Source organism: Euprymna scolopes, chromosome 18, assembly GCF_053919585.1.
Source record: "Euprymna scolopes isolate OS-2025 chromosome 18, ASM5391958v1, whole genome shotgun sequence".
In the NCBI taxonomy this organism is placed as follows: Eukaryota; Metazoa; Mollusca; class Cephalopoda; order Sepiida; family Sepiolidae; genus Euprymna; species Euprymna scolopes.
The window spans coordinates 354,075-361,381 of record NC_136499.1 but is presented as its reverse complement, the minus strand read 5'-3'; the positions used below and the strand labels follow the sequence as shown (position 1 = coordinate 361,381).

At 34.1% G+C, this 7,307-nt stretch overlaps 1 pseudogene; it reads left to right on the top strand.

The window, feature by feature from the left end:
- The first annotated feature begins 6,615 nt into the window (after window positions 1–6,615).
- LOC145297983 (U2 spliceosomal RNA) lies at window positions 6,616–6,741 on the top strand (annotated as a pseudogene).
- Window positions 6,742–7,307: the final 566 nt, after the last annotated feature.

The window sequence follows — 7,307 nt, the reverse complement described above, 5'->3', positions numbered from 1 at the left end:
GGCCTATATTTCTTGGACGCTGAATATTTGAGGTGAACGTTAAGGTTTTTTTCTTTAAACAGTAACCCACCAGCGTTAATGAAACCACGAAATCTTTATCTCAGTTGATCAAAATTGTTATAAGAGTAACCTATCAGCAAGTACGACGTCAAAAAACAATGTTATAAAAACAAATAATTCTTCAGATTTTGGACTGTAAAATATGTACAAAATGCCAATGCTGTGACCAGGATTTTAACCTAGGTTAGCATGGCCACAACGTGGGGTCCTAACCTCTAGACGATCACGGCTAACACTGACGTCTGTCGCTCTTGGCAGAAAGACACATGACTACTGTCAAACTATTGAAAAATAAGGAGGAAACTTGAAATTCTCACGCATGCACAAAAATACACTATAGCAACCATTGTTAAATGCAGCTGAATCTCTTCGCTCGCTAAGAAAAGTAGATCAGACCAGTTCTTCTAAGAACTCACCAAACGCTAAAGGAAATAAGTTAAATTAACCGCAAAAGAAACTGCAAGAAAGTCATCTTCTAAGAACTCACTGGAAGCTGACCAAAAAGAATCAAAATCCAAGCCCTAGCCACAAAATAACTAGATATTGTGGCTACTATACACAATCTACTAATAAAAACAAGTAAGTTTTCTAAAATAAACTACAATAAATTAACCAAGTAACCTCACACTGTCACTGATTAGGACTTCATATAAAGATAACAACTACACTATTGGTGTATATACCGTTCCACACTTTAACTATTGGTGACGGGCCAGTATCTCAATTCTACGAGAGTTGTCTTGCTATAAGATAAGTGATATTATAGTAAGATACACATAAGTGTTATATATTTACATTTAATAAAAAATGCCAAAGTCAGCACGTAGTAAAAAAGCTCAGATAAATATAGACTATGACAAAAACAAAGTCAAGGTATTATCTGAGCAAAAAGAATACTATCAGAAAAATGCTGAAATAATAAAAATTAAGTATCATGCAAATCCTGAGGCAAAGAAGGCTGCCTCACGTGCTGACTCAAAAGCACGGTATAACAGGGATCCCGAGGGAAAAAACTGCCTCACGTGCTCTTTATAACAAAGAACCAGAAAAAAAGAAGGCTGCCTCACGTGCTGACTCAAAAGCACGGTATAACAGGGATTCTGAGGAGAAAAAAGCTGCCTCACGTGCTCTTTATAACAAAGAACCAGAAAAAAGAAGGCTGCCTCACGTGCTTTTTATAACAAAGAACCAGAAAAAAAGAAGGCTGCCTCACGTGCTCTTTATAACAAAGAACTAGAAAAAAAGAAGGCTGACTCAAAAGCACGGTATAACAGGGATTCCGAGAGGAAAAAGCTGCCTCACGTGCTCTTTATAACAAAGAACCAGAAAAAAAGAAGGCTGCCTCACGTGCTGACTCAAAAGCATGGTATAACAGGGATTCCGAGGGAAAAAGCTGCCTCACGTGCTCTTTATAACAAAGAACCAGAAAAAAAGAAGGCTGCCTCACGTGCTGACTGAAAAGCACGGTATAACAGGGATTCCGAGGGAAAAAAGCTGCCTCACGTGCTCTTTATAACAAAGAACCAGAAAAAAAAGGCTGCCTCACGTGCTGACTCAAAAGCACGGTATAACAGGGATCCCAAGGGGGAAAAAGCTGCCTCATGCACAAACTATTGTAAATATGAATATCAAAAACTGCCAAATCTTTGCCAAAACGCGAAAGAATGAACCAAGAAAAATTTAATAGTGAAGGTATGAACATTTTAGAACTTTATAATACTTTAACTGTTTTATCAGAGAGGCGGTAGCACTCTCTATGTAATATAGAACCGATGGAGGACCAAGAGGCAACTCCTAAGGCCCAAAACCCAAAGACCTAAAATCCAGCAGGAAGCGACCTGCTACTAATGGAGGCGGCAATGAGCCGCCTCCTAAAGAAGACAATACTATCATGAATGTAAGTTTAAAAATAAGACTGTAAGTAAAAATACTAATTAACAAGAATAAAAAAGCATTGGAAATGCAAAAGGATATAGGGATGGTATGCCAAAAAGTATACACACAAGATAGCTATGAATGGCTAGGCACATGGAAATAGAATTGCATCCAAAGTATAGCCCTATAGCTTTTTACAACCGTAATGATGGCACGGAATGAAGATTGGAGAAAAGCTATAGGGCTATACTTTGGATGCAATTCTATTTCAATGTGCCTAGCCATTCATAGCTATCTTGTTTGTATACTTTTTGGCATACCATCCCTATATCCTTTTGCATTTCCAATGCTTTTTTATTCTTGTATATATATATATATATATATATATATATATATATATATATATATATATATATATATATACTGTTTTTTTGCATCTATTACCTTAACTTTGTTTATAGTTACTTTATATGCGCGAAGAGACCATAATAGAATTGAGATGAGTATATATCTTATATTTACTCTACATAGTGAACATCTCCTGATCGTCTGTAGACTCTCATCAATTGTTTTGATTGGTATTTCAATATGCTTTGGCTCTTTTAAGGTTTTGTCATACAATCTAGCTGAGCATTTTATCAGTTCTTCTAATACGATAGGGATTATCTGACTACTCACTGCAAAGCAGATATCCTGATGTACTTTCAACTTCCTGAGGGAGGGAGGGAGGGAGGTAGAGAGATACATAGAGATAGATAGAGAGAGAGAGAGAGAGAGAGAGAGAGAGAGAGAGAGAAAAAGGGAGGGGGGCTTCTGAAATTCTGACTTTTAAAGGTTATTCTAAACCAGATTAACAGATCGTCCATCAAACTGAGTAGCTTGACTATCTCATATTATTTTTTGTCATCATCATAGTATTGTCCATAGATGCCTTTAGTGGATGCATTTGACATTCTCACCTGAATGTAGTATTCTTTGCATTGGTTTCTGCTTCTTTGAAAATTTTCTGCATCGCTAAATCGAAAAGTATAGGTAAAAATGTATATTTCATTGTAATTCATACCTCGAGCCTTATCTAGTTTGTGGTAGGATAATTTATGGTAAACCGCAAATGAAACCAAAAAAATATATTACCAACAGCTTGTGCATTTTCACGAGGATGTGAATTTTATTTTGATGAAGCACTGACCCACATTTATAAGCCAATCAAGCCATATGATATCCAAGTTAGTCTTATTAACTCTCGCTCTACAGTAGCATTTTATAACATGCTTTCCTGCTTCAAGTTACCCGCTATTTCAGGGACACTATCCCCTTTTCACGAAAGTATCGATATATCTATTTGAGAGTAGGTATATTGTTAATCTTGAAACTATTATCGAGAAAAATATGTTCCTTCTATATTTTGGTGTGAAATTGGTCGAAATTGTTTTATGGCTTTCGAGTTCTGTTCCACACTGTTTTCTTTCATCAATTAGTTAGTGACATGACGTTTTTCCTCCTTCCATGTTCAATAAGATTATTTAGTTTGAAGAACTAAATTACATTTTATATCCTCTATCTCTCCCCAAATCTCAACTATAAAAAAACTACAAATATTATTTAAATTTCCATTTTATAATGTCTGGTCATTTGACGTCATATTTTTACTAATCTCCTATCATACGTTTCATCAGATGTTAGTAAATGAACCCACAGTTTACATGATTTGTCACAGCACGACTGTTTCAAATCCACTTGTTCTAGAATCCCAGAATCAACCAACCCAACAGTCGTTACACGGATGCATAATCGCACGCGTGTATGGATGTACGTGCAGATACATCCATACGCACGTGTGTAATTGCATGAAAACAAGAGATGTCACTCCTGTTAACATGCGGTACGTATAACCGTAAAGAGCAAGTCTCTTGTCATTTAAATAATGACTGGTATGGGGTGCGTAGCCTGAAGAAAGCCAATTGAAGTAAGCGTCTGCTTGATAACGTACTTCGCGTTAGAGTAGCAGTAGAGATGCATTTCCGACGTAAATGCCCGGTGCCACTCCAGATCTGCCAACTGTTCCCAGCCGCTGTCTCGCACTGGTCTCATCAATCATCAACGTGTCTACAGTAAATGTGGCGCCATTACCTCGCCCTTATTTGTTGAAAGGCCGTGTGAAGATTTATTTAGCTTTATACTCTACTGTATATACTGCCTATTATCTTATACACGCACGCACACATACACATATACATATACATATATTTACATATGAAAAGTTAAAATTGAAAACGCAATAAATCCATTTCATTTAAACGAAGAGTACAAACAATGAAAAGACGAATATATCAGTTCTAAATTTTGACTAAGTACTAATTTTAATTGAAATGTAAGAGAAATAATCCAGATATCGCATAATCCAAAACATAAGCCAGTTGTTCGGTAAAGTGTTAAAATACAACACTTTTTAGTGGTAGTTTCATAATTTTGAAAATAGTGTGAATGACTTATAATGCTCTCTTTCTTGGGTTGAGCATATTACAGAATAAAATAACAAACATGAGTGAATAATGGTGCTTACGGCGTTTAGATAACATAGGGGTTAAAACGCTGGTTGTTGTCTAGGCGTTCAAATTTTGATGCTAGCTTGAGACAGTGGCTGATCTAATCGCACTGCAGGAATATGATTCAGCGAAACAATCTCTCTCTCTCTCTTTCTCTCTCTCTCCCTCTTTCTCTCTCTCTCTCTCTCTATATATATATAGGTTGGTAGAGAGAGAGAGAGAGAGAGAGAGAAAGAGAAAGAAAGAAAGAAAGAGAGAGAGAGAGATGTGTACGTATATAATAAATCTGTCTATCAGTTTTTCACGGGCAGCTCCTATCTAATACATAAAGTAAAGACAGCGAAAACCTGTATCTGTGTGTATCTAATATACGCGTTTTTTAGGTCCCAATTTAAAATCTTGGCTTTGTCATTTTTAATTGTCGTGCTATTGATATTTTCTTATCTCAACAATAATTGCTAACACAGAGAAGGAGTAGAGCAAATAGAGACAAAAACAAAAACGACTAAGACTGTTACTCTCTTATAATATACTTCTCTTATTTTCCATGCGACCTCATTTTGTACTCAACAGAATGTCAGATTGGTGTTTTTCTTACTACAATAAAACAATTATTAGATTTGTAGTTTTAAATGCAAATAGAATCAATTGTAAATTGAGTCAATATAAATAATTTTGTCCGTTACTGCATTGTAAATTGTAATTATAAATTTTAACATTAAATAATCGTATAGCACTGCATTTTTAAAATGAAATTTAGGACGTTGAAATTGTACACTAGACAGTTGATTGGTGTTCACAGTAGTAATAGTCCTAGTAATAACATTAATACTTTCACAATAATAGAATTTTAATTAAATTATTCTATTATTTATATTAAATATTGTTTCTTTTAGAGATAATAAAATTAATAATAAAATTAGTTTTTCGGATATACGCAGCTATAATATCTACGACGTTCGACATAGTGACAAAACAAAACGAGGATCTAATAGCAAATCCACGTTGTAAATGATTTTTAAAATAGTTTTGAAGCCTAAATTAGTTATAATTTTGTTAACAATTCTATTGATTGGTTTGATAACCCAATCATACTGTAATGATCAAATTTAAATGTCAAATTACTAACTGAGGAAAAATAATTTCGTAAAAGAAAAGCACCATATATATATATATATATATATATATATATATATATATATATATATATATATATATATATATATATATAAATTAAAGCAAGATAAAAAAATGAAAGCAAGCAAACTTCCGGGCAACGTCATGTAAATACAGTAATAAATATCATAAATTATCATCTTGTAATGGTCATTTATATGGAAAAACAAGACTAAGATGTATTGACCGATTTCCAATCTAAATACTTTGCTCTTAATTTCAGGCCATTTAATTATTTACTTTCAAATTGAATGACCTTTTACTTTCTATCAGTAATTATTCAGAAGGTATGAAGGCTAAATCCACTCGATGATAAGAGTTAATGAGGTTGTCAATTTTACGCTGAATATTCTTGAAAATTCTTTCTGTTTAAACAGAAAATCAACAATATCTTAATCACCAGTGCTTTTTAAAGGGCTGCTATTTTATAACTGATCGGAAAAGAATATGGAAGAAAATAAGTTTTAGTACTGTTTATTTGATTTATGGCATATTAGTTTGTAGATGTTTTATGTTGCAGTACTATACATACTATAGCCAATTCAATTCATAAGAATTCTCATTATAGTTAAGTGAGAATTGAAGATGTGTATTTTTAGTCGAGTTCAAGCGACTCTATAAGTCACTCCGTCGGTCTGCCGGTCTGTCCGTAACACTTTTGTACTTGGCCTTTTTGGTTAAGATCAAAGGTCTGTCGTTAATAGATTCTGTTCTTAGCTTTTTAAGCTTTCAAGCTTTCAAAGTATAGTATCTGCTCTGGCAGATACTGCAAGCAAAGACTATATGTGTGCGCAGCCCCACATATAAGACCTTGGTCAATGTAGGGGCAGCCCTTCATACCAATTGTCACTATCCAGCTCCCCTTCTCCCCGGGGAGTTGGTTCCCATTTCCCCTTCACTCCTCACATTAAAAATCGGCCTTGTGCCTAATTTGCTCGGTGGGGGAGGAAATAAATACAGCTTTTCTTGGCCTTTTGGCCAAGATCAAAGTGTAGTATCTGTTCTTACTACATGCTGTACATATTGTGATATAAAGTGGGGGGTAACTTTTCTGTATTAATTTAATGTAAAATGATCACTCACTTTACAACCAGTTAGTCTCAAAGCCATTCAAGTCATTCTCCAGATCATTCAAATTGTTTTTGAAGGATTCTAGATATTTTTTAAGCATTCAAGTCATTCTTATGGTCATTCAATTCATCCTTAAGTTTATTAAAGTCATTCTAAGTCATTTACTTTTTATTTATTTGAGTCATTTCAGACCATTTTGCGGTCATTTTAGTTTATCTTTAAGAATTTTATGTCAATCCTACATTCACGCATTCATTCATTACACGAGAGCACGCGGCTAATGGCTATCGGCTTTGTTCTTATTGTATTGATAGTTAGATAATCACAATAAGATGTAAACTCTGTACATTTAATTAATATCTGATTTATCGGAAATATACCTAATACAATAAATTATATATTATTAAAGCAATTATTCTTGTAAATACAAAGTTAGAATTTGCTATTTGCAATTTTTGTAATGCTACCCGAAGCTATTCAACAAGAACTAGCACGGCCACTTACAAATATAAACAATACGTTAACAATTCAATAAGTTGTTACAAATTGGGTATCTGTCTTTTTTTTTTTCTTCAATTT